A 27,929-nucleotide genomic window follows, 5' to 3' on the forward strand; every position below is an offset into this window, starting at 1 on the left:
AGGTAGGTGTTTTGTTGCTGTTGTTCAGTTGCTAAGTCAAGTTAGGTGTTTAAATGCTATCAACCTGGGGAGAGCCCAGATCAAAAGAGAGAAGCTGCTGGTCTGTGGCTGTCTCAAAATCCAGGTTCTGTTAAACAAGAAGAAACCCATGATACATCCTTTTACTAGACTAAATATATTCTGGTATGTGGTCAAAGCACATACATCTCCTACCTGCCAAGACAAATGCCAACATATCACCAAATTCATTTTTTAAACATCTGTTGTCTAGCAGGTACCTGGTGCTTTTCTAAATACTTTCTATGTATTAGGTCATGCAAACCTCCTAAGAGCTATATGAAATAGGTACTGCTATTAACCAAGTAACAGATCTGGAAACTGAGGTCAGAGAGGTCAAATAAGTTTCCTTAAATCACTGAATTGATAAGAGGTGGAGCCTAAGTCACTGAATAAATGGAGATCTCAAGCTTTTACCTGTGGATTCCATAATGGTTTCTTCATGTATATAGATACAAAACTTTCTCATATTGCTGTTCAGTCATGCAGTCATGTCCAATTCTTTTCAACTCCATGGACTGCAGCATGCCAGGCCTCCCTGTCCCTCAGCATCTCCCAGAGTTTGTCTAAGTTCATGTTCATTGCATCGGTGATACTGTCCGGCCATCTCATCCTCTGATACTCTCTTCTCCTTCTGCCTGCAATCTTTCCCAGCATGAGGGACTTTTCCAATGAGTCATCTGTTCACATCAGATGACCAGAATACTAGAGCTTCAGCTTCAGCATCAGCCCTTCCAGTGAATATTCAGGGTTGATCTCCCTCTTGAGATTGACTGGTTCGATCTCCTTGCTGTCCAAGGGACTTTCAGGAGTCTTCTCTAGCACCACAGTTTGAAGGCGTTCTGCATTCTTTACAGTCCAGTTCTCACAAAACTTTCTCATAACTTACTGTTAATTAAATTCAGTAGTGATATAAATATGTTAAATTTCAAATGTTTCAGAGTTTAAACAAAAATAAACTTGAATTTCCTTTATATTGTAGAATGGGCCACAAGTGATTAGAAAATCTGCTGTTTGAATTCTGATTCCTGCTCTGCATCTTACTGGTTATGAGACTTAAAGGAGATTCTACTAGTGGTTTTGAGCCTCTGTTTCCCCAGCTATAAAAGTACAGATTTCTTGGGAGGTTTAAGGGCAATAAACATAAAACCTCCATCTCATTGTGGATACTCAACAAAAGGTAGCCATAATGACTATGAGATAATCTAGTGCAAAGTCCTATGTAAACCATGCTGTATGAATCCAGAGGGTATCACTATTATTACCCTGATGATGACGATGAATGTGATAATACACATCAACTTTTGGAATCACAGCGCATTTTTTATTTTTCAGTAACAAGGAGTGGTTGGGTCCCCAGGAGCCTCATGCATCTAGCATAAATTCCTCTGCATCTGTAGAACCAAAGGGATCCCCACTAACCTTGCCCAGCCTCACAACCCAGGCACTACAAATAGCTGTCACCTGCCATGGTCCTGGACCAAAATGCTTCTCAGTTTTGAACAGGCTACTGAATTGGTCCTAAGAAGCCTGTCCTTCAAATAAGGCATCGAGGCAAAACACATTTGGAGATTCAGTAATTTATATCTGCAATTATATCTTACTGCCATTTTTTTTTTAAGTCTGGAAATAGTCCATGAACTTTAACTGCCAGGTCTCACTTCTTCCCTTTAAAATACAGCAAATTTGGACCCTGAGAAGGTTCTTCCTCCCAAGATTTCACATTTCCATGACTACTTCAGGGGGTTCCTATACAATAAGATGAGAGGTATTAACAGCAGTATTACTGCTACAGGTATTAAGCAACAGGTAATAACAGAGGTATTAACAGGGTGGTAAAAGCCTTCTGAAGAAGGAAATGGCAACCCACTCCAGTATTCTTGCCTGGAAAATCCCACAGACGGAGGAGCCTGATGGGTTACAGTCCATGGGGGTTGCAAGAGTTGGACATGACTTAGCGACTAAACCAACAACAGCCTTGAAAAACCCTTTTCTAGTCTCCTGTATCTTTTACAAATTCAGCATCTGTGTACAGAGAGCTGGGTATAAAACATTTAACAACTCTTGCATATAGAAGCCTGGCTCCCTCACAGCCAGTGAGACCCGCCCCTCCGCCACTTTAAAAGCTGGGTTGGGGGTGTTGCAGGTAAGTTTTCCATGGCATTCCCTTTGCTCTAAGTCCCTTGTTTGAATCTTTGTGGACAGTGTTTCTTAAAGTGAGGTACCTGCTACTACTGTAAGGCAGTGTCTCTCAAGGCACTGGCTACAGACCACCTGCATCAGAACCGCTCTGAATTGGATAAAAAGCAGAGCCTGATCACAGACCTAATAAGCCAGAATCTCTGGTAGGGATCAAGAATGTGCATTTCTTCAAGGCTCCCGGGTGATCCCCACAAATACTGAAGTCTGGGAACCACCAGAGAAAGACATGGCAGATGCTTCCTTCTGGCCGTATCACCCAGGGCTCAGCATACCTGCTGGACTACATCGCAACCATATGAAAACCAGAGTGGAGATATTTTACTTCACTCAAAAAGAAACAGAAATCAATGTATACCAAAGACTTACAGGATGACATTTTGAAAATTAAGGTGGGAAGGACACATGGTAGATGGCTATCTATATACTGGGATAAGGGGAAGAATTCTTAAGCAAGGTTCCAAAGGTACACACCAAAAACAAACAACAGATACTTTTCTGGTTAATGCAGTGCATCATAGGAAGAGTTGACAAGCATGACGGGTATAGAGATCATATTTGCCATCTTTAGATCTAAATATCTAGAACACATAAGTGGTCCCTGCACATCAACCAGAAAAGGCCAAGTGTGCCAACAGAATAGTGAGCAAAGGACAGGAATAGAAATTTCACAAAAGCACTTATTTTCAGAGAAACACACATTACATTTACAAGTCATTACCTGACACCCATTAAAATGGATATAAATGCCTGGCAAACAGAAAGTTGGGTAAAACCAAATCCTGCAAGGATGTGCAGAAGCCAAGGGTCCTAAAATACACTGTTGGAGGGAGTTGAACCTGGTGCAGCCAGTCTGTCAAATCAAGTCAAGCTGTCTTTCAGTACGTCTTGAAAGACAGCCTGCCTGTGCCCTAAGTGTGGTCCTGCAAGTCCATCTGAGATCTGTTAATATATTCCAGAGGCAAAGAACTACATGGACATATAGTAACATGAATAATGTTTTATAATGTTGGGGAAAAAAGCATAAAAAAAGAGTACTATCAACAGTACAGTGTCATCTGTGTAAGTTAAAAATATACCCAAAAGAGCTCTCTGTGCATGAGTGGAAATTGGAGAAGAAAAAACTAAATCCTGACTTCTGGCTGAATAACAACAAACTACAACAAAACATGGGCCAGGTAAGTCTATTTAAAGCGCCAGTCCAGGTTCGATCCAAGATACAGGATGCTTGGGGCTGGTGCGCTGGGACGACCCAGAGGGATGGTACGGAGAGGGAGGTGGGAGGGGGGTTCAGGATGCGGAACACGTGTACACCCGTGGCGATTCATGCTGATGTATGGCAAAACCAATACAACATTGTAAAGTAATTAGCTTCCAACTGAAATAAATAAATTTAAATTTAAAAAAAAAATAAAGAGAGAAACTTTAAATTCAGCTCCAAGACAAAAATGAACATTGCTGTTAATCAGGATTTACAGTACTGACTAAATACTCTTGTGGGCTCAGCACTCCTGAACTACAGGAAGTTAATCCTTCATCACCTGGCGGGGGGCTGATGCTGGCTGGAATCCTGCAGCCTGTGGCCCTGCCTCCTCACCACCCACCAGGCAGGGCTGGGTGCGGGTGTGCTAAGAATCCCCTGATACCCCTTCCCCAATTTCACTCCCATGAGCACTCAGAGACGTTGTAGAAGGCAGGTATGATGATGTAGGGGCTTTGTGTTAGGATTATTTTTACTCAGTCACCAAAAAAGTCACAAGAAAAATAACTACAATTCCAAGAGAAAATGGACAGACTTCAGAATTTAAAACACAGAAAAATAGGGGGACAAAAAAGAAGATTTGAAAGGTTTCCCCTTTCTGGTGGGTGGTGCAGGTTAGTTACTTCCTGGGTCCCTGAGGAGGGGAATACAGCAAAGCCTGTGCCTGCTTCTCTCAAGCTGTTCCACGATCCGGCAGCATTTCGGGTCTTTTGCTTCCAGGAACGATAGCTATCAGTGTGGGTTTGGCCCCACAGGAAGCCAGGTCAACCAGAGACCTGGGTTCTGAGACTGCAGCTATTTCATCTGGGGCCACAGCATCGGGAAGGCAGCCCTTTTTCTTTCTTTCAATTCAGTGAGCGGGTTCTGAGAACCTCTGGCGCTGTGGCCTGTGCTCGAGACGCAAGGGGACACAAAGAGATGGGGGCATGGCTGCTGGGGAGGCGGCATCTAGTTAGCGCCACTGTAACTATTATTACTCAACACTCATCAATTCTCTGTAGATCAGAAAGCTAAGCTGAGCAACAGGGGCGCCACAGAACATCTTATGAGATCCTTCACCAAATTTAGTGCATTTATGGAGTATCTACTCCATGCACTTCGTGACACCATGGACTGTATCCCGCCAGGCTCCTCTGTCCATGGAATTCTCTAGACAAGAATACTGGTGTGGGTTGCCATTTCCTCCTCCAGGGGATCTTCCCAACCCAGGGATCAAACCTGGGTCTCCTGCCCTACAGGCAGATTCTCTACCACTGAGCCACCAGGAAAGCCCGCTCCACACACACAGAGTTACGCAAAGGCATGAGATGTAGGAGGGTGGATACGAAAGGTTTAATAGGAACTCAATAGCGGGAGGCAACAGGGCACAGAGAACTACCATCAGGTACAGAGGGTTAAGTGTCATTTAGGGGACCAACCACGCAGTGTGAAGACAGCAGAGGGCTGCTGATGGTTCGTGAGAGAGCAGAAAGGGCTATGGGTCGTGAAGGATGGCTGAGACCGGACCAGTGAAAAGAACAACGGGGGAACAGTGTGAGCAAAAGCAAAGGTTTGAGGGACTTCCCTGGTCGTCCAGTGGCTAAAACTCTGTGTTCCCAAAGCAAGGGGCCTGGGTTTGATCACTAGTCAGGGAACTAGATTCCCACATGCCACGTGCTACAAGGAAGACTGAAGGTCCTGTATACTGCAACCAGGACTCAGTGCAGCCAAATGAATAAAAATAAGGAAATATCTATAAGCAAAGGCGTGAAGTGAAAGGTACCCTCCCTCTCTGGGTAGCATTTTTCTCTTCACTTTCTCAAAAGTAATATAAGGGCCTCTTCCTCCTTTACCCCATGCATCATGATCTTAGAGGAGTCACCTTTGGGTTTCCTGTTTTCCAACCAGCATCTCATGTTAAACTGCGTGTTTCCCTTTTGTGTGAAGGAAACCTTGTACTAAAACTATAGATTGGGAAAACATTAGCACCACGAGAATAAAAACAAACCATCATCCTTCCAAAGGGGGTAATCAGCCAAATGAGATCACCTAACTAGCAGGAAGAAAGGGAACGACCAGTAGGGTTTGTTACAGTTGCAAGAATGTCCCTCCTTTCTTCACAGCATAAACCACAATCTTCTGATGGTTTAAATGATATGTTTTTCATTAAAATACAGCTTGACACTGTACTCAGCTGGACCCTGGTGACTGTAAGATGGGTATCATGGCAGGATTTTCCCAAGAATGCCCAAGGTAGAACCCTCTTTCCAAAAAGTGAGTGTCAGTTTGTTCACTCAGAAAAATGAGAACATCTAGAAGAAGCTCAGGAGGTCGGGATGTCCCGGGAAGTTGCAAGAATTAAGATGGACTATATGTGGGTTAGAGGCAGAAACTTTTCAAAAAATATTTACACTTAAATATAAATTATTCATTGGTTTCTTAAAAGAAAGGTTAAGAGTTAAACTCCAATTAAATATAAAAAACAAATCAGATTTTATGTTATGTTATGTAAAGCAGACACTTTCAATACAAATACTCATCCATTCAGCAAATTCTAGAATTTATGTCACAGTCTTGGTTACAAATGATTTTGAGAGACACAAACTGCATGTGAGGAGTGGTTCCTGGCACTGAAGGAGGTGTTTTTAATGAAATGATACATTTTATTTTACACAGAGTGTATACATATAATTGCCTTGTATACATGCATATACGTCAGTACGTATCTATACAGATAAATGTATATGTTTATATTTGTTGTTCAGTCGCCCACTTGTGTCCGACTCTGACCCCATGGGCTGCAGCACGCCAGGTTTTCCTGTCCTTCACCATCTCCTGAAGTTTGCTCAAATTCACGTCCAACATCTTTACATAGGGGCTTTCCAGGTGGCGCCAGTGATAAAGAACCTGCCAGTGCAGGAGACATAAGAGATGTGGGCTCTACCCCTGGGTTGGGAAGATTACCGTGGAGGAGGGCACGGCAACCCAATCCTGTATTCTTGTCTAGAGAATCTCATGGACAGAGGAGCCTGGAGGGCTACAGTCCATAGGTTGCAAAGAATCAGATACCACTGAAGCAACTTTGGCATGCACGCACAAGCTTATATAGACATATAAAATAATGCTTTTATGTGTGTAATAAAATAAAGCCGAGTCTTTCTCATGCTGCAATAAAAATCACTGTACACAATGACTAGGCTCCCGGATCCCCCTTACTAGTTGGGGCTGTTTGCTTTAGCACAGTTGGGGCTCCCCAGTAACAGACTGCTCTGATTTGTGCTCTCCTTCTCTCTGCAGGCAGCAAATTCACAGCATTCGGATCACGGGAGGTACCATTACACCTCACAAATTAATATGGACAACTCCTCAAATTCGATCCTTGAATACAAGTTTGAAGCTAATTCCTGCAAGAATTTCATTATTAACTGAAGTGCAATTTAGAATCTGTGATTGAAACGCCTGCCGGCTACAATTCCCAATTCTCCTCTTCTACTAGATTCCCCTGCATTTGTTAGAAAATGTATTAACCTTAAGTTAAAGGAAGTTCCATTTGGGTGCTTGTATATACACAAGAACACGCATATAGTAGATTACTATATCCTTCCTCCTCTGTTGGAAACAAAGGTAAGAAGAAACATACTAGGCTTCTTCAGGCAAAAGAAGCTCACAGTCAACAGGGTACGAGTTTGGGGACTCTGGAATAAAAGAAAAGCTCACCGGCAATCTGCATTTTGGTGGTCACGTGCAAAATCCATTTGACAGAAGTTTTAGGCTGTTTTTAATGACATCTCTTCTTTCCTTTCTCCCTAAGTCGCTTCACCCTGACTGGTAGGCTTTATTTCAAGGTCACTAGACACAGTGACAGCGTCTGATGCTTTGGGAGGGACACAGGGAAGGCCACGGACAGGGGCACTGTGAGCCGGACTAGTACCCAGAGGGACCACCAACCCAGAGGCCAGGTCCCCACCCCGCCCTGCTCACCCATCAAGAGCCAGGCCTTTAGAGCCCAGGGCACATGTCCCAGGATGGCAGCACCAATCTACACTCCCAGAAACATGCACAAGGGCTCCCTTAGTCCACATCCTTGCCAGCATTTGATGTCATCTGGATAACAGCTCTCCTAACACGCATGAGGTGATACTGTGGTTTTGATTTGTCTCTCCCTGATGATTAGTAATGCTGAGCATCTTTCTACTATTTTTGGCCATCTGCATATCTTCCTTGGGAAAATATCTAATTGAATCTTTTGACGCTTTACTCATTTGTTAACAGGGTTGTTTCTGTTTGCTGAGGAGTTGTATGAGTCCTTTATATATTGGACTGTTGTTGCTATTGTTGTTTAGTCACTTAGTCCTGTTTGTCCCTCTGCAAGCCCATGGACTGTAGCCCACCAGGCTCCTCTGTCTGTGGGATTTTCCAGGCAAGAATACTGAAGTGGGTTGCCATTTCCTATGCTAGGGGATCTTCCCGGCCTAGGGATCGAACCTGCGTCTCCTGTGTCTCCTGCATTGGCAGGCAGACTCTTTACCTGCTGAGCCATCATGAAAGCCCGATGTTTTAGGTAAGGGCTCTGAAATGAATGCAGGCTCTTGATCAACTGATTTAGGAATAACTACATAAAACAGCTCAGTGTTTGTTAACATTGCATTTATATATTAGGCTCTCTTGGTGTTTTCAAGCGTTTGATAAGGTGGACCAGCACAGAAGTTCTGCTTTTGGGAGAGTTTATTTATATTTGGTGAAATGAAAATTAAGAAAAGAACTTTAGAATTAAATGCCTGGTTTCTAGAAAAGGAAGAAAAAGGGCAAGCTAGCACCTTCCATCTTTATCCTTACATCCTGAGCAACCTGCTAAAAGATGATGACCACAGGGGACATTGTTCAGAAACAAACTGCACCAAATCTCTGGCCTATTTACCTCATTATAGCAAGGGCACTTTCTAATCACACCAACAAACTGCTTCAATGACCGTTTCTAATTTGCTCTTCCTTTAGATACTTTTCTCACTTTTCTCTGTAAAAACTCTACTTTCTTTCATGCCCATTTGCCCTCATGTTGGCACCAGGTCCCCGGCCACCTGCCTTCTCTGTCTACTCCAGTACATCTCCCCTCCAGGACCCACTAAGAGAAGCTGCTTCAGAGTTCCTGATCATTAACATAATTAACACCTTTTCATTGTGGAAGAGACCGGCAGTCACCTTTCAAGTGCAGCAATTATGGAAATAATCACGCAGATGTGTGGTAATTTCAGAGTAACTGGGCACCTATGGCATACTGGAGGAGGCCAGGAGGGTTCCAACCTGCTTGAGTATGCAGTGATGCTAATTAGTGTGATAACTTGCATTTAGGCGGCGCCATTCTGCCCCAGCCACCCAAACCAGTGTTCAATTATGTACAATTAACAGTCACCTATAAAGAGTGACAACATTGAGAACACAAGAGCCATCTTTTCAGAAAGGAACACAGGCAGAGGAAAGCTCGGGGACAGGCTGGCATTTCTTTTCCTGGGGAGAAGGCTCCCCTGGTGAGTCAGCAGTGATGGGGCGGACATAAAATTCAGACTTCTCGCTTCTTCCAGTCTTTTAGGAGACAAAGACGGCAGAGATGAAGACGTGGCATGTCTGAGCCTGAGGCCGGAGGGAAAGGTAGGTATGCCAGACGCCAGAACCCTGCAGGAGGCACAGTGGTCTGGATAGTTTGGGATGGTCACTGCAGGAAGACACCACTGAACAGGATACACATGGCATCCTGCAGTAAAAGACAAAGCTCCTGTTCCTGCAGAACGAGATGAGAGTTGAGGTTTCACAGCAGCATGTGTAAACAGGAAGTGTATGCACACTTCAGGTCCACAGAGCGATACGGTTTCTGGAGATGGAAAAGCGACTATCAGTGTCAGCAAATGACAAACCATTAGCATCAGCAACAGAGCCGGGCCAGCTCTACTGTCAGACCATAGACAGACAGAGAGGCACATTCACTCTAGCCCCTGTGTTTCCAGAGGGATGCTGGTAAATGAGGCGGCAGACAAGAGCCCGGAGAGGTGGAGCGTCTGGAAACCAGCATGCGGCCGGATGAGCAGAGAGGCAGCTCAGAGGAGACGTGAGATGCTGAGAGAGCGGAGATGTTACTGCAGTATACAGAAGTGTCTGCTGTTTTAAGAGGCTGGACGTAGTTTATCTTCTTACCAGTTAGGTAAGATTCCACTGGTGGAAGGTACAGAGAGGAAGCTGCATAGAAGGTACATATGCAAATCCAACATAAAGTCTTGAAAGATGCTAGGCTTCCGAACACGGGATTTACTCAGACGGAAACTCAACAATCCCTTACGGTTTGTGGGTGGAGGAACTGATTGTGGGCAGAGGTGAGGGTAAGGCTGCCTCTGGGGTTCAGTCAAGGAGAGTGAGGCCTGCAGAGTGGATGGCTAGATGGCGCTGAACAACTGGGAGACCACAGCCATGCTTCTGTGTGCGGGTCAGACGCAGTCTTCCTTGGTTCCCTGTTCTTTATTTGATTGCTTTACTGTTTAAAAATTAGCATAGAGTAAAACGCACTTTCCTGTGACTAGTTCTTGGAATTCTGGCGTGTAAGTGGCATGTTTACCATCACCACAATCAAGATACAGAGCGAATCCCTCACCAAAGGCAATTTCCTTTTGCCATCCCTTTTCCCCAACCCTGGTAACCACTGATCGCTTCCCCATAGCTTTGCCATATTGACAGTGTCAGATAAACGGAGTCCTACTCTACGGAACCTTTAGACACATTGGCTTCTCTCTCTCAGGACAACGTCTCTGAGTTGCATCCAAGTGAGAGGCTCTGTATATCTCCAGTTCAAATTCTTAAGCAGACAATGTTGGGGAACATCCATTGCCTATTTTGCCTACTTTGAAATTTCTGCTTTTTTCAGGTTTTTCAAATTTCTTGCCTTAATCTGGGACGCAGTGAATCCGGTTTAAGAAAATTATAGTACCTGGTGCCTCTAGTGATCTTTTCTTTCTGAAATCTTTTTTTCTTTCTGCTGGTGTTCAATTTTAAAGGAAACTGAATTCTAGAAAAATAAAAAACTGTAAAAAACCCATATGCTACAGATCAGTACATATATACATGGATAAGGAAATGAAATTTTTCCTCTACAACTTTCGCCTTTAGAGGAACACACCATTAACAGTTTGATGACTATTCTTTATAGAGCATTTCTAAGCTTATTTGGTCATATATATTTGATATTTATAAAAATGGGATCTTACTAAAAATACAGTTGTATAATTCAATACCACAAACATCTTTTCCTAACTATAAGTAGTTCCATCTCATTATTTTTATGTACTGCATGGTATTCTATTATACAGATGGGCCAACCATTTACATAATAGATGCCCTATTGATGAACATTAGATTATTTTGAAGTTTTCACTAATGCAATGTAACAATAAACACCTTTGTTTATATATTTTAGGATTTAAAACTGTTTGAATGAAAAAATAAAGCTCTTCATAAGGGTATTTACTGGAAGAACACATTAGATTTGAAAAATGGTATTTCATTAAGGAATAAAATACAGAAACAGGAGATTATTAAAACATAAGCACCAGAATTAAAGTTCTCTACTTGTATGAGCACGAAGATGTTTCAGATTAATATCACCTTAATTGGCCTCCTCGCCACAGACCCAGAGGTTCCTCTTTAGACAGTTAAATGCGCTTCTCCCCTGAAGCTAAGAGCTGCTTCCTGCCACCGATTTTACAATCCTGCTGTCACTGAGCTTTCTGGACTCGGTGCATTAGAGTCGATGCCAGAGGTTAGACTTTGCCAGCCCAAGGATGCTCAGCATCTCTTGAAGGCCTGCGTGCCTATTTCCTCCTTGTTCCATTCAGTCAACTTCTGTCTTCTCCCCACATGCCTCCTGGGACTAATTTTGCCTTCCCAAGGAAATCGATCCTATACTGACTTTTTAAAAATGAGTTTTATGAATTATCGGACAATTGAACACATCGGGACCTTTCCCAAGGCTAGCCACTGCTCACACAGGACCCCAATTACCCAGGGAATGCTTACCTAGGCAGTTTTTATAGGCACAACCAGTAAGGTGAGGTCTAACTATTTGCCTACTTGGTCCTACAAGTAGTGGATCATCAAGGTGAGGGGTGACTGGAGAGTTAGAGGCTCAGAGCCAAGTCACAGGCTGGGAGATCCAATTCACCCTCAAGTCATTTAAAAACCCCCAAGAACCCTCCACCCCCAGCACTGTGTGGCTTCAAAGGACTTTCATGCCCACAGCTTCACTTGGGCTCCATTACAATCTCAAGGCATTATAGTCTCTATAGTCTCAGTAGAGCTAAGCCTATGAAAGCAGTTCAGCCACAGCCATGGAAGTAGTCTGGGCTCCTGGGCTTTTATTAAGCCACGCTGTTATGCTCACAAAGGTCATAGAGAGATGAGGTGAGGAGGCCAGAAGGAGTGGCCCGTCTCTGTCTCTCTCACACACACACACTGCAGTTACCCAAAGCCTAAGGAGTCTGCTCATTTTCTCTGTCATACACACAACACACACACACACACACACACACACACACACACACACACGGGCTATTACTAAACTCGCTAATGAACTCTTTCAGGCACAGCAGCCATTTGTGTGAAAGAAGGGAGTTGCCGCCAGTCTGACTTAGGTAGCTGTTAGTTCTGCAGGTCCAGCCTGCAACCATTCATTAGGGTAAGAGATCTAGCCAGTCTGGACTGTGTTAGGCCACACTGTGTGCCAGGGTGGCAGGGAGCTCCTCTGGGCCAATAGTTGAGAAAATGGCACAGCAGTGATGCATGTAAGGGACTCACCAAGGGAGCAGAAACATTTGGGTGAGTCAATTCAAACTGGGCATCTACTCCAGGGTTCCTGACAGCTAACCTACTCCAATTACCCGAAGAAAATGGAGTGTTCTTGGGATAATAATGGGTGCCATTATAGAATAAAACTCGACTGTTTAATATTAGTTCCTTGCCTTTAGATCCAGAGGAGAAGGTAAAAACTTGAGAAAGAATGTCTACCTGAGGTTATTCCCATGCTCTTCTTTGCTCTCCGTATTTCTAACCCAAGGTTAACAAAAGTGTCACTACATCATTTAGGGTACCTCTGTTCCTCCTTTTTCTATATTAACTTACGCACTTTATGTAGTTTATAGAATCAAGGTGAAAATGACCCTTTTCTCTGCAAGCCACTTCCCTTATCATTAATACCTTTGCCAAAACCAGAGGATCTCTAAAGTTATTTGAGACAAATTTCTTAGCATTTTGTTTTATCCCCTTGGATTTAATGAGAGTTCCCTAATAATGTAACTGGTCTCTGGTTAACTGTCAATAACTTCAGAGCCTTCTTTAGTACCTTATGAAGAGCAAGTGATGGGTAAGGATTTGTTAATATGGAATGGGTAGATATATGATTAGAAGGAAACACATCATAGTTATAACCAACAATTTATCTGGGACTATGCTATAATTTCTCTTTCCTCTTAAGCATCTTTCCAAGTTTTCTATAAGCTAAAATAGCTTTTAAAGATAAAATGAAATGTAAAAATATATATGCTGCAGCAATACAAGATCATTTTTGTTGTTGTTTAGTCGCTCAGTCTTGTCTGACTCTGTGACTTCATGGACTGCAGCATGCCAGGCTTCCCTGGCCTTCCCTGTCTCCCAGAATTTGTTCAAAACCCATGTCCATCGAGTCAGTGATACCATCCAACCATCTCAACCTCTGTTGCCCCTTCTCCTCTTGCCCTCAATCTTTCCCAGCATCAGCATCTTTCCCAATGAGGCAGCTTTTTGCATCAGGTGGCCAAAGTATTGGAGCTTCAGCTTCAGCATCAGCCCTTCCAATGAATATTCAAGGTTGATTTCCTTTAGGATTGACTAGTTTGATCTCCCTGCTGTCCTCTCAAGAGTCTTTTCCAGCACCACGGTTTGAAAGCATCGATTCTTCAGCCTTCTGTACAGTCAAACTCTCACATCCATACACTGACTACTAGAAAAACCATAGCTTTGACTACATGGACCTTTGTCAGCAAAGTGAAGCTTCCTCTTTTTAATATGCTGTCCAGGTTTAGATCTTGAGATGCTGGATCTTAAAAGCTCATGAGGCTTTCTTTCTCACCTACTGGAAATCTGAGCTGGACCACTGTATGGCCTGGAGGATGGGGACAATTCCTCTAGGAAGCAGAGTTTTTCCGGCAAAGAGGGAAAAAATAAAATGCAAACCAGCAAGCCAACGTTTCCATTTCAAAGTTGATCATCTCCAGAAGCACCAATGACAAAGACGATGCGGGGGAGGGGGGGGCACATCAATGTTTATGAATTATTCCAATCAAATATTCAAGTGATTTTAGGAAAAATTCTGGAAAATAGTCAAGTCCAAGCAAGAATCCATTTGATTTCATCATGATTAATGACACTGATATAAAAGGACTGTATGAAGAACTTCGTGCCTTTTCAATGTCAGTACTGGTCAGAAGCCAGAACTCTCGGCTGCTCAACAGACCAAGCCTACACTGCGCTGCTTAGAAGGCCAGATGGTGTAGCAAGCAAGATAAGAACAGTTTAAGATCCTTTCTTTAAGGAGGTTGGTACCAACCTTTAAACCAACTTTAATCAATCTTCAAAACCATTTGCTAGTCATCTCAGCTGAAATTTCTGAAACAAATCTTTTTTTTTTTTTTTCTTCAGCAAAGCACTGAAGCACTGAAACCCAGAAGGCAGGCAAATAACACACTTCTGGATGAGTTTCACATGACTGTGATGAATCTAGACAACACGACAGAGAATCTTTCCTGAAAGTCCCATTGCAGACTGTATCAGAGTCAGAATAAATGGTGGGGATATCACCTGGAAACGTTTCGGATCAAGTCACTAAACAAACAAGCAGACAAGCGTGACCCGGAAAATTCCAAACTGCAGACTGGCTGCCAGTGGCATCTATGGAAATTACTGTTACAAGAGTAAAACCCGATGGTGCACACGGCACAGCAACAGGCCTGCGTTCAGAGATGGGAACTGGTGATACACAGTCACCACTCATTTCTATTTGTGACTGTGACAGCTTTTACATCCTTTTCAGTGGAGACGCAGTATAAATCATGGAAAAATTAGTGCTGAGAAGCTGGACAGCCAATCAGCACTGGGGGGTCTATACTGGGCCTCTAGGGAAAGAGAGTTGAAAACGGCAGATGTTTCATACCCACCTTGGCCTGCATTACTCTCTTTTTAGGGCTTCCCTGGTGGCTCAGATGGTAAAGCGTCTGCCCGCAATGTGGGAGACCTGGGTTCGATCCCTGGGCTGGGAAGATCCCCTGGAGAAGGAAACAGCAACCCACTCCAGTATTCTTGCCTGGAAAATCCCATGGACAGAGAAGCTGGTAAACTACAGTCCATGGGGTCGCACAGAGTCAGACACGACTGAGCAACTTCACTTTCTTTTCGTTCTAGTATTTTTAAAATTCTGACTTTTTTTTTAAAATTATAGTTGCCTTATAATGTTGTGTTAACTTCTATTGTACGGCAAAGTCAATCAGCTATATATACACACATATTCCCCCCACCCCAGCTTTTGGGTTTCCTTCCCATTTAGGTCACCACAGAGCTTCGAGTAGAGTTCCCTGTGCTTTCTAGTAAGATCTCATTAGCATTTTACACATAGTATAAAAATCTCAGTCTCTCAAATTCACCCCTCTGTTCCCCCTTGGTATCTATGCGTCCCTTCTCTATGGCTGTGTCTCTAGTGCTGCTTGGTAGATAAGATGATCTATGCCGATTTTTTCAGATTCCACATATGTACATTAATATATGGTATTTGTTTTTCTCTTTCTGACTTACTTCACTGTGTGTGACAGTCTCTAGGTCCAGCCATGTCTCTACAAATGACCCAATTTTGTTCCTTCTTATGGCTGAGTATTCCACTGTATATATATACATTACATCTTCTTTATCCACTTACCTGTTGATGGACATTTAGGTGGCTTCCATATCCTGACTATTGTAAACAGTGCTGCAGAGAACATTGGGGTGCATGTGCATTTTTGAATTATGTTTTTCTTCGGGTATGCCTAGGAGTGGGATTGAAATTCTGAAATCTTTCATATCTTACCTAATGATAACTAAGGGTGGGGCCATCTTGCGATTAAATTTTCCTTTTCTTTTTTTTGTCTAAAACAGATCCTATAGTTTCCTTTTATCATCCTTGCACTCTGAACTGAACTGCATCTATTCTTCATCTATTTGCTATATAGGATATATAGACAGAGTCAGGATGCTGGTTATTCAGGACAGGCGTACCAAGTAAAAAATATGTGTTTGTCTATATTTATTTGTGCTTATATAAATATATGGTCCAAAGAGAAAAACAGCCCATAAAAAATCCCCCAAAGTCATTACGGAGGTATAATAATTTAGAGCTGAAGGAACCAAGGATATCAGACAGGACACCCTTTCTTTGATCGTAAGCGGCACATCTGGTAGCACCTCAGTGGAGAGCACTAAGAATGCAGGCTGCTGGGCACCATGACTAGAGCTTGGGATTCGCCTGGTCTGGACTGGGGTCTCTTGACTCTAAAGCTGCTGGGCCATGGGCTGGCCCTTGGGAACCACTGATCCAAGTGAAATACTTTAGTGCCAAGTTATCAAAGCTTTCAGGCCTGGCTTTCCATTTTAATGGCCAGGTGCCATTCATTATAACATAATAAGACCTTGAGAGGAGAGCAGAAGTCCATAGGACAGGCTAACTGAAGAAAATAACCACAAAGTGGCAAAACTGAGAGTAGGACATGGTCACATTTGCAAAATTGCTTCTTCCCCTCTAGTCGTTATTAGAAGTGTTGCCATGGTGATGGGAAGAGGGCAGAACTAGAGGTTTGTGAAAGGGGTTGCAAATTGGAGAGGGCTTAACCTACAGAAACCTTTGTTGAAATGATCCCTCTGAACTGGGTTGAGAGGCTCTCCTGTCATTTGGAGGTCTATCAAGCCACTAAACATTCTATTAGCCACTGTGTTTTATTCCCCCCAGCACAGTGGAGGGGCCCAAAGCCTTGGCTACAAGGAAACGGTGTCCTATTTGATATCCTAGCTTCCTTCAGTTCTAAATTCTTGGACATTCAAGGTGACTGGGTTTTGGTTTTTTTTAATGGGCTGTTTTTCTGTTTGGACTGTATATTTATATAAGCACAAATAAATAAAGACAAACATTCTTTTTTACCTGGTACACCTGCTTTAAGCCTCTTTGGAGGCTTCATGCTTGTCTATAAATGCACGTAAGCGTGAGCTATGGAGAGCAACACTAATGCGGGCTCCGAGAGTGCTTCTCTGCTACTCTTTCGCTCAACTTCCACACGCTCTCCAAATAGGTGGCAGGGAGTCCCCTTGTGTGGCTACATGCCATTTAAACAAAGGAAGAGTCCTGGGTCTTTGAAGAAAGACATGTGAGATGGATATATTAGTATCAGAATGGATTTGAATTTTGTGGAAAAGAAATAACCACAAATAGTTTCTTTAAAGTTTCATGCTTAACTTATGTTTTGATTCACCCTTTGAATGAGGAAAGAAGATTTGAATAAAGGGGGAAGAAAAAACTGAATGGGGCTCTGGAATGTCACAGCTGTAGGTGAAAGGGAGAGTCAAAACAACAGCTCATTTCCTAAGGACAGAGATTTTAAAGCAGGACAAAAATTTATAAAGTTGATAGTGAAGCAGAGAAAGGTCTACAAAGGTAAATTGTTATTTACATGAAACTGATGGTTATACACGTGAGCGAAACAAAACTTTGATAAATTCTAAACTGATTTCTTTAAAGATGCTTTTAACAATGGCACAAGATTCTTTATAATTGTGTTCTTTGCAAGGCAAGTGGTACAAGTAAGTTACAAAAAAATAGTAGTTAGTATACTTATTAAGAGTGGAGTTTTACTCCCAGCTAACAGAAGTTCAGGACCAGATGGCTTCACAGGTGCATTCTAACAACATTTAGAGAAGAGTTAACATGTCTCCTCCTCAAACTACTGAGTAATATTTGGGAAGAAGGAATGCTTCTGAGCTCACCCTATGAGGCCATCATCACCCAGACACCAAAACCAGACAAAGATATCACAAAAAATAAAATTACAGGCCAAAATCACTGATGAACACAGATGTAAAAATTCTCAAGCAAATTTGAGAAAAACAAACTCAACAATACATTAAAAGGATAACACACCACAACCAAGTGGGATTTATTCCAGGGATGCAATACTAGTTCAAAATCTGCAAACTGATCAATGTGAATACACATTAACAAATCAAAGAATAAAAACCATATGGTCATCTCAACAGATGTAGAAAAAGCATTTGACAAAACTCAATATCCATTTATGATAAAGACTCTCTATAAAGTGGGTATAGAAGAAACATATGTCAAATTAATAAAGGCTATGAATGATAAGCCCACAGCTAACATCATACTCAACTGTGAAAACTGAAAGCATTTCCTCTAAGATCAGGAACAAGACAAGGATTCCCACTCTTGTCACTTTTATTCAACACAGAACTGGAAGCCTTAAGAATCAGACAAGTAAAAAGAATCCAAATTAGAAAGGAAGAAGTATAACTGTCCCTACTTGTAGATGATATGAGGGTATATATAGACAATCCTAAAGATCCTACCAGAAAAATACTAGAAGTCATCAGTGAATTCAGCAAAGTTTCAGGGTACAAAATTAATACACATAAATCTGTGGCATTTCTACATTAAGGAGGAGCTATCAGAAAGACAAATTAACAAAAAAATCCCATTTACAATCACATCAAATAGAATAAAATACCCACGAATAAATCTAACTAAAGAGGTTAAAGACCTATACTCTGAAAACAGACATTACTGAAAGAGATTGAAAAAGACAAACAGAAGAAAAGGTATGCCGCAATCACTGACTGGAAGAATATTGTTGAAATGCTAGTACTACACAAGGTAACTTACAGATTCAGTGGAATCCCCATCAAAATACCAATGACATTTTTCCGGGACTAGAACACATAATTCTGAAATACATATGGAAACACAAAAGACTCAGAAGAGCCAAAACAATCTTGAGAAAGAATAAAGCTGGAGGCATCATGCTCCCTGATTTCAAACTACACTACAAAGCTACAGTCATCAAATCAGTGTGGCACTGGCACAAAAACAGACATACAGATGATTGGAATATAATAGCTCAGAAATAAACCTGCACTTACATGGGCAATTAGCCTACAACAAAGGAGGCAAGAATATACAATGGGGAAAACATAATCTCTTCAATAAACAGTGCTGAGAAAACTGGACAGCTACATGAAAAGAAGCAAATTCGACTATTTTTTCTTTACTATATACAAAAATAAACTCAAAATGGATTAAAAACTTAAACATAAGACCTGAAACCATAAAACTTTTAGAAAAAAACACAGGCAGTATGCTCTCTGACATTGGTCTTAGCAATATTTTTTAGAAATGTCTCCTTGGGCAAAGGAAACAAAAGCAAAAATAGATAAATAGGATTACGTCAAACTAAAAAGCTTTTGCAGAGCAAAGGAAACTATCAACAAGTGAAAAGGCAGCCTACTGAATGGAGGAAGATATTTGTGAAGAATATATCTGATAAGGAGCTAATATCCAAAATAAAGAAAGAACTCATACAATTCAACACTCCAAAAAACTTCCAATAAAAAATGGGTAGATCTGAATTTTAGATCTGAATAGACATTTTTCCAAAAAAGACGTACAGATGGCCAGCAGGTACATGAAAAGATCAACATCATCAGGGAAATGAAAATAAAAACTATGAGATACTATCTCACACCTGTCAGAATGGTTATTATCAAAAAGACAGGCAATAACAAGTGTTGGCAAGGATGTGGAGAAAAGAGAACCCTCATGCATTGTTGGTGGGAATGTAAATTGGTACATCCACTATGAAAAACATAATGGAGATTCCTCAATAAAACTAAAAACAGAAATACAATATAATCCAGCAATTTCACTACTGGGTCTTTATCCAGAGAAAACCAAAACACTAATTTCAAAAGACATATGCATCCCTATGTTCACCACAGCATTATTTACAATAGTCAAGATACACAGGCTCCCTAAATGCCCACTGATAAATGAATAAAGAAGATGTGATACGTATACACACACCCACATGTGCTCACACACAGACATACAGTGGGATATTACTCAGCTGTAAGAAGAATGAAATCCTGCCATTTGTGACAATACGTATGAACTGAGAAGGTATCATTCCAACCGAAGTAAGTCAGGCAGAGAAAGGAAAACACTCTATGATTTCACCTGTATGTAAAATCTAAGGAAAAAATGACTTAACAAAATAGAAACAGACTTATAGGTACAGAGAACAAAGAGTTAGTTTCCAGAGGGGAGGGGGGCTTAGCGGGGAGGGTGGTTAGGAATTAAGAGGTACAAACTTTCGGTTGCAAGATAAATGAGTCAGGGGTATGATATGTACAATGAGGGGAATATGGTCAATTATTATGTATGTCTTTGTAAAAAAAAATAATTTTTTAAAAGACAGCAAAGAAAATAAAGTACGAGGGAGTTCTAAATTAGCTGAATTTGAGTTAGGAACCAAGGCTTGGGGCATATAATGCTGGTTGCCTTCACAGTAAGATGATCTGAGTGTAAAGAGTCACATTTCATGACCAGGGACACAGTAGGACTGATGCCTTCAGTGACTCTGAATACTTATCAATCTCTATTTTACTTAATAAATAAATTATTTAAGAAAGTTAATAAATTTCTTTTATTTATTATATAAATAAGTAGTTAGATGAGAATACCTTCATCTTCATATTATCACTAAGTTTAATGGGATTGGAAATTACAAAAATATTTCTTAGTGTTAGCTGATGTTTCTTGGGGACAGACTAAAAAATACAAGAAACAGTATCGTAAACTGAAATACTTTTTCCCTTCTGCAAAGAAGTTACAACCACTAATGACACAAAATGTAAGAAAATTACAGCCTGTAAGGTATATAAGCAAAGGACTGTTTTGTTAAGGAGTACTGTGCATAATGCTGACCTGTGTACACCACAGAAGTTAGGCGTGTCCTGGAGGCGCAGGGGATCTAAGACTGCTGTATGTCACACATGTGAGGACAGAAGGGAAGTGAAAGTCACTCCATGGAATTTTCCAGGCCAGAATACTGGAATGGGTAGCCATTCCCTTCTCCACGGGATCTTCCCAACCCAGGGATCAAACCCAGGTCTCCCACATTGTAGGAAGATTCTTTACCGTGTGAGCCACCACGGAAGTCTAAGAGTACTGGAGTGGGTAGCCTATCCCTTCTCCAGTGGAACTTCCCAATCCAGGAATCAAACTGGGGTCTCCTGCACTGCAGGTGGATTCTTTACCAGCTGAGCTGCAGAACTGCACAGCGTACATGTAAGGACAGAAAGGATGATTTGGTCTTTGAATAGCACACAACTTTCTTGTCTGAAATTATTTATTTTAGATATTTTTTAAATGTCCATTCAAGGCTTCTCAAGCAATATGGGGAAAAAAAGGGACCCATATAAAAAATGGTCTAATTCTTGTAAAGAAATATTTCACCAGAAAATAGGGGGAGGGGGAACACCCTGTAAGCCTGTTCTAGAACAAGGCAGACAGAGAAAGAGAAAGAGACAGGAAGGCAGAGAGAGAGAGAGGAAGCGAGAGAGAGAGGTAGAGAGGCTGAGGAGAGAAAGAGATGCTATAAGGAGACAAGAGGGAACCACTTCTGCCAGCTGACTGCAGAGCATTTGCCACAAAAAAGGTGAGCCTGTCCTCCACCCAGACTCCCTCAGCTCTCCAGGGAGGCCAGGCAGGGAAGGCGAGTGGGAGAATCAGGGCTCAGCTCCCTCCCCTGCAACCCGCAGAGTACCAGCCTCAGGCACTCCCAGCAGGACCTCAGTACCAGGAAAACCCCCACAATAAGGAAACTGCCTCTGGAGGAAGATACTTTCTGTCCAAAAGAAAAAGAGCTCTGGGAAAATAACATGCAGTAAGGGGTCCTCCTTAAGTTTAAAGCTGGTAAGAAAACATACCAGAAAACATTCTCCACTGTTCCTAGGGTTCAGCTGATGGAGCTGTCAGGGGAGTGTCCTATGGATGTGGGTCCCCTGTTGCTTCTGAACAAGCAAGAAGCCACTTCTACCAGCTCTCAAGAAGGAGTCAATGCACTGAAGGTTTCAGAAGTCAGCTTGCTGGTACAGTCAGGTGGGGGGCTGGAGGCGAAACTGTTGCACCCCAAAGCCACTCTACAGATGCCTGTGGTCTCCCCCTTCTTTGGCCAGGCTGCTAACTCCCCCAGGTAGGTTTCTAGCGTTTGCACTTACAGAGCCTGGCGATGGGTGGGGCCAGGCAGGGTGGGGTCTCCAGGCAGACCACTAGAGGGCTTTTTCTAAAGATCTTACTCATTTTATTACATATGAAAAGTTGTCCTGCATTAATTATACCCTGATATGTACCGAACAATGATGGCTGGATACAGTCTCTCACATTATTATCAACATTACAGAATTTGAAACGAGGAGGAAACATGTTGGTTGGAGAATAATGACCCTTGCTAAAGGAGCCTTCAAACCGAATTGCTGCTGCTGTTCAGTCGCTAGGTCGTGTCTGACTCTTTGCAACCCCGTGGACTGAAGCACGCCAGCCTTCCCTATCCTTCACCATTTCCTGGAGTTTGCTCAAACCCATGTTCATTGCATGGATGATGCCATCCAACCATCTCATCCTCTGTTGTATTGTGATTTTTTTCCTCATCTCTAATTTCTGGTTTTCAGGCATGTTATGTCCATAATAAAAAATAAAACTGACATTGTTTTGACAGACTCTCTGTAGAGGCTGGAGGCAGGGGAGGGGATCAGGAATAAGCGTGGCGTTCACCCCGCTCTGCTGCTGGTAGGGCCTGGGTGAAGAAGGGGGCTCCTCACTTTCCCTGTTCCAGGGGGTGGGGATGGGAGAAGGGCTGATATCTGAGGGCAGAGCAATACCAACCACCCTTTCCAGGACAGGAAAAAGTACACACACATACACGTGCACAGATGCAAGCACACTGTGTACACGCATGGAACTGTGAGGTCTTGAGACCCAGAATTCACCACCATTATCAGCACCGACAGAGAAAACTGCACCGCACTTTACAGTTGACAAGTCCCCCTTCACATGATGTCCTCATTTCATAAAGGTGGAAGTATCGAAGCCACTAGTCTGTCTCAACCCAGAGAGCCAACCCAAATCTGGTTCCTCTCCTGCTGTCTGGGCTCCGGGCCCAGCCCCCTGAGTTTGCCATCCTAAAAGAAACCCTAGGATCTCTAGCAGCTCTGAGAGCCTGATTACTAGGGGTTATGGAGAGCCACAGGGAGAACAGGGGAATCTCTGAAAACCTGGGGGAAAGCTGATGAGGATTCACGGTCCCCCACCCTCCCTCCTCTCAGAGGCAGAGAGGTTTCTCAAATGGAACAAAGAAATTTCTTTGCCAAGAGAGCTTTTATGTTCACCTTCGAAAGAGCATTTCTGCTTCTCCAGAAACAGCCCATCAGAGGAGCACCTTCTTTGAAAGGGAGGAAGTAAACAAAAAGAGAGACAGTGTCTGGGGCCCCGGTTTTGCTCCAATAGAATCTGAGTGCCTTGAATCAGGGGTATCTGCCCCTGGAATTTCAGTGTCTTGCCCCTGACTACATCCAGGGCTGCAGAAGTGGCAGGAGGGCACCAGAACACATTCTGCTGCTCAGATATCGAGCTTTGAACATTCTAGCCATGATGGGGAAAGAACCATTATAGCACCCCCAGGATGTATATGGAAATTCCCAGATGCTTGAATAAAAACACCAGATCTTGTCTGGCAGAACCAACACAATACTGCAGAGCAATTATCCTTCAATTAAAAATAAATACATTGAAAAAAAAACACAAAAAAACACCAGATCTTAATTCCTGGATTACATGGGCTCCTCAGGATTGGCCTTGCCCATGAAGGGCTAGCTGTCTTGATCTGAACACGTTCCTCATGAGCTTGGCTACATATTCCCTCTACAGCTCACCTCTCTGTTTAAAACTTGAAGACTGCTGTTAAAATACCAATGCGACCTGATGGAATAATAAATAGCCATTATGAATGAAATCCCGGTTGCCTGGACATTAGGAAGCCCTGCAGTGCCCAGGGGGACTCCAGGGCAGAGAGACCATGTGCTCTGGAGAAGCTGGGGGTGCCTGCAGTCAGCTGGCGTATCTCCAAGGGACACTGCCAGTGCTCTACCCAATCCCCGGGGGCTCTTTTCCCAGCTCTGCAGAGCCCCTCCCAGCCTGCACTCCCAGAGGGTGGTGAGTGCCTAGGAGTCATGTCCCACAGGATGGCTCTTGCCAGTGACTGACTGGAGGGCCACGGATGAGAGCCCAGTGCCCCAGTCTCAGATGGGGACAAATTCAGGTGCATAAATAACATTCGGTGTCCCTGTGAAATGAGGATGGACCACCCTACCTACCATCAGAGCTCTGCCTGAGATCCCACTGTTGTCCACCTTTCTCCCCTTCCCCATCCCGGGCCTCCCAACCCCTTACAGGTTTCTCCAGGGAGCACTTTCAATGAACTCCTTGTACCAGCATCCCCACCTCAAAGCTAGCTTGTGAAGGACCCACCCTAAGACAGAGTTCCTGACTGCAAAGGACTAGTGGAACAGGGCAACACAACCAATCCCACTCTTCAATTTTTGATTGGGCGCCAGTTCAGTTGCCCCTGACAGCAAACGTGCTCAGCTGCTCAGTCGTGTCTGACTCTTTGTGACCCCATGGACGGTAGCCTGCCAGGCTCCTCTTCTCCAGGCAAGAATACTGGAGTGGGTTGCCATCCCCTCCTGCAGGGGATCTTCCCAACCCAGGGATCCAACCCACATCTCTTACATCTCCTGGATTGGCAGGCAGGTCCTTTACCTCTAGCGCCTTTAGAATAAAGGTGGGAATTATATTTTGAATTTAGAATTCTCCAAGCAGCTAAAGGAAAACAGCTTTGTCGACACAGCAGCTTTGCTTACCAGCAAATTTAATCACATTCAGAGCTCAAGATCCATCTAGTGCGGTTGCTTAACTCTTGTGGGCAATGGGGCTGGGAATGGCTGCTGTTGTCTCAAAGGTGATTAATATTATTTGCATAAATTTGTAGAGGCACTTATCACAAAGTCTCCACCTAAGCAGTGCATGAAAATCAGCATAATATTAACCAAAAGAGGAAATTAAAAAAGAAAATGTCACCAGAAATTTCAGCTTATCAATCTTCATTCCTCCCCTTTAACACTGTTTCACTGCTGCTTGTATCATATTTGCATAATTAAATTGCTGGGAGCATGTGTTTTAATTTGGATGGAAAGTATATATTATTTCTACTGTGTAAAAATTATTTGATGTTTGGGTGAGTTTTTAATGCTCACTCTTCAAATTACTAAAGGCAGAAAAATAGTTTTGTTCTTCTGTTCTTTTTTCTTTCCCTAACCTATTTGACCATGAGGTATTCAGATACTGCTAGAAGCTTGCAAGCACGGAAGTAAGGCCAAAGTAAGGCAAACAGGCCTCAAGGTGATAGAGTGTGTGTGTTGGGGCTGGGGGCGGTGCCTGGGTCCGCCTGCCCACTCCCCAGGCTCTTATTTCAGTTTTGCCATGCGTCAGCTGTATGACCTTGGAGTAGGAGTCATTTCTCTCTTTCTCATTCATTCATGCATCCATTCAAGAAATATCTACGGGGGACTTCCCTGGTGGTCTAGTGGTTGAGAATCCACCTTGCAACGCAGGGGACACTGGTTCAATCCCTGGTCCAGGAAGATCCCACATGCCATGGGACAACCTAAGTCTGAGCACAGCAACTACTGAAGTCTGTGTGCCCTGGAGCCCGTGCTCTGAGACAAGAGAAGCCACCACAAGAAGCCTGACCACCGCAACTACAGAGCAACCCTGCTTACTGCGACTAGAGGAAGCCCGTGCACAGCAACGAACACCCATCACAGCCAAAAATAAAAATTAAAAAAAAAATCTACTGATGTGTTTGACTAGATCTACACTGTAATACAGTAGTGACTAGCCATATGTGGCTATTTAAGTATAAATCTAAATTAAGTAAATTAAATAACACCTAAAACTCAGTTCCACTAGACACACTTGAGGTGCTCAGAGCTACATGTGACTAGTGGCTACTGTAGTGGGCAGTATGTGAAGTGAAGTCGCTCAGTCGTGTCCGACTCTGTGGCCCCATGGACTGCAGTCTACCACACTCCTCCGTCCAGGGGATTTTCCAGGCAAGGGTACTGGAGTGGGTTGCCATTTCCTTCTCCAATTGGGCAGTATAATATAGAGCTTTTCCAATTGCAGGTTATTCTACTCGATGCTGCTGAACTACAAGACCAATGTCTTTTTATCTCAAATGTTCTCTGATTAAAATGATGGGAAAATAAGCCCAAGTTCATAGTGGTAACCATTTGTGATGCAAGACTGGAGCTTCTGCTGTTTTCTCGGTGTTCACTGGAGTCTTTTATAGAACTGGGTGGGTTGAGGGGGAAATAGGAGACAGAGGGACAAGCTTCCCGTCTTGAAGGACATCAGAGCCAGGAGAGGAGACACACACAGGCACAAACAGTATCCGGCAAATGGGGGTAAGAGGGTGGTTCTTAAGCTGAGGACAGGACCAGTCTCCTCAAATTTCCAGATGGAAGTCTGGCTGTTGAGTCATCCTACGTGGGAACATCCCAGACTGGTGTGGCATTCCCTTTGGATTAAGAGCCTATCTGTTCTCCAGCATGTGAGCCCTTAATTCTGCTGTGAGTGCCATGGTTATACCATGAAGATGTTAGGATCCTTCAGCATCGGCAGCTGTGTTTCAGAATAAGCAGCAAAAGAGGAACGAGGAGACTGATATGTGATTGTCTTCTGTGGCCAGGCCCTGCGATGGTGTGACAGGTTACATTATGTTCAACAACTGTTCACTGGGCCTTGGCCATGTGACTTGACTTGGCCGATGGGATGTTGGTGAACACGACAGAGGCAGAGGCCGGGAATGTACTCAGATGGTTGTGTTTGGTCTTTCGTGATTCTGCCACTGCCAGGAGGAGGCCTTGTTCAGACTGGTCCACTGGCCGTGAGGAATGGAGCGGGGCTGATCCAAACTGTGGGCTGGGCCAGACCTAGCTGAGTCTCAACTAGATCAGAGAAACCCAGATGACTTGCAATCACGTGGTCAAGAAACAAATGCTTATTTGATGCAATGCTACAGAGTTCTGCAGTGGTTTGTTGCATTATTGCCCTGTGCGTTACTGTCTTAATAGGTGGCCATTACAGATGGTGACCAGAGGGCTAGGCCTGGTTCAGAAAAAGTACTACAGAGAAAGTACTGTGACTTTGTTTCCAAACTGCAATCTTTGGAGAAGCTGGCCTAGCGGCACCCCTGATGAAAACAGAGGGGGGAAATGTGGATAACCACAAGTTTACCTCCACCATGGAAACCTGCCCAACTCAGAACAGCACTCTACAGAGAGAAACCCTGATGCTGGAACCATCACAGTGCTGTATCATGACTCTGATTTCACGATTGCACAAACACAAGTGCCTAGGTCATCCTCAGTGAGCACACTCCGTGCCTCTACCGTGGATTCTTTATACCTGAGAGGGTGCGGGAAACTTCGAAGACAACCTCATCCCTCAAATCCCCATTTCCTCTTTTCTCTTGTACCAATGTTACCATCAGACATTCTAGGGATTGCATCACAAGTGCAAAGAAATGCATGAGTGGCAGACACGAGTCACCCTCCTCGCTGGCCCTGCATTCCATGATCCGCTCCCAGTGGGGCAGGCACCCCTCTCATCTCTGCCCTTGGACTCAAGGCTACTCTTCCTGAGGGTCATGGGAGGAAGTGGGCTACATCTTCAGGTGGAGGCTAACGGGAAAAGGCCAAGACCTAAAGCACCTATAAGATCATCTGAAAGAAGAACATTCCCTAAGCCATTCAGAAACAAGTTTCACTATCTTAAGAGCCAAGAAAGCACAAAAATTGAGCAGATGTGTTAAATCAAGTAATTTTTGGAGGAAAAATGCAAACCTGTTTTTTAAAATGGTGGATGAAATAGAAGAAACTGCCAGAATGGTTTAATACATTTCTCTGCCTCCATTTAGGTTCTTGGTCACTGCTGAGTACAGGACCGTAGGAGGAGTGGATGTTAACGAGGTGAAAGTTCACAGTCAAGTTTCCATGTGCATTTTCATGCATGGGGACAGGCCAGTGCACCCAGTCATATCAGAAACAGCCACAGGGCACTCCTATCCAGGGGCAAGGGATGGGCGTGGAGAGGAGAAGGTCGCCTGGGACACTGGCATGCCTGCACGGCAATCTAAAGCTTCCATTTCGACTTGCT

At 43.3% G+C, this 27,929-nt stretch overlaps 1 protein-coding gene across 44 annotated transcripts in view; it reads right to left on the minus strand.

Annotated features, from left to right (window-relative positions):
* Nucleotides 1–27,929, minus strand: part of ULK4 (unc-51 like kinase 4) — a 507,208-nt gene that overhangs the window by 55,378 nt on the left and 423,901 nt on the right. The gene's annotated exons all lie outside the window — the stretch shown is intronic.

The sequence above is a fragment of the Bos grunniens genome, chromosome 22 (genome assembly GCF_055505025.1).
Source record: "Bos grunniens cultivar Pamir isolate PY7600 chromosome 22, Bosgru_T2T1.0, whole genome shotgun sequence".
Classification (NCBI taxonomy): domain Eukaryota; kingdom Metazoa; phylum Chordata; class Mammalia; order Artiodactyla; family Bovidae; genus Bos; species Bos grunniens.